We start from the raw sequence: 433 nt of genomic DNA on the forward strand, positions 1-433 counted from the left end.
GCTACCACGCCCGGCTGATTTTTTGATTTATTGTAGAGATGAGGTCTCGCTGCCCAGGCGCGTCTCGAACCCGCGGGCTCAGGCAATCCACTCACCTCAGCCTCCCAAAGGCGCGGGATTACAGGCTGAGCCACCGAGCCCGGCCTATAGTCTCTTAATTAGTTTCTTTATCAACAATCTTTCTTGTCTTCTGTCATCATTTTTTTAGTTTAATGCCACTTGAATCTTGAGTTTTAGCATCGGTTTTCAAACAGGACATTAAAATGCTTATATATTTAATATTTCAAGAAGCTCTTTAAAAAATTACATTGTTCCAAAGATAAGACTGAACAAGTAGCTGGTTCATTTGTTTTATTCTTTTATAATGCTTATCTTTCTGCTTCAAATAATTTTTGCAATACAGTGCACAATTTTCTTTAAATGTGGCCCCATT

This window comes from Carlito syrichta, unplaced genomic scaffold, assembly GCF_000164805.1.
Source record: "Carlito syrichta isolate Samal-C Ts95f unplaced genomic scaffold, Tarsius_syrichta-2.0.1 Scaffold305833, whole genome shotgun sequence".
In the NCBI taxonomy this organism is placed as follows: Eukaryota; Metazoa; Chordata; class Mammalia; order Primates; family Tarsiidae; genus Carlito; species Carlito syrichta.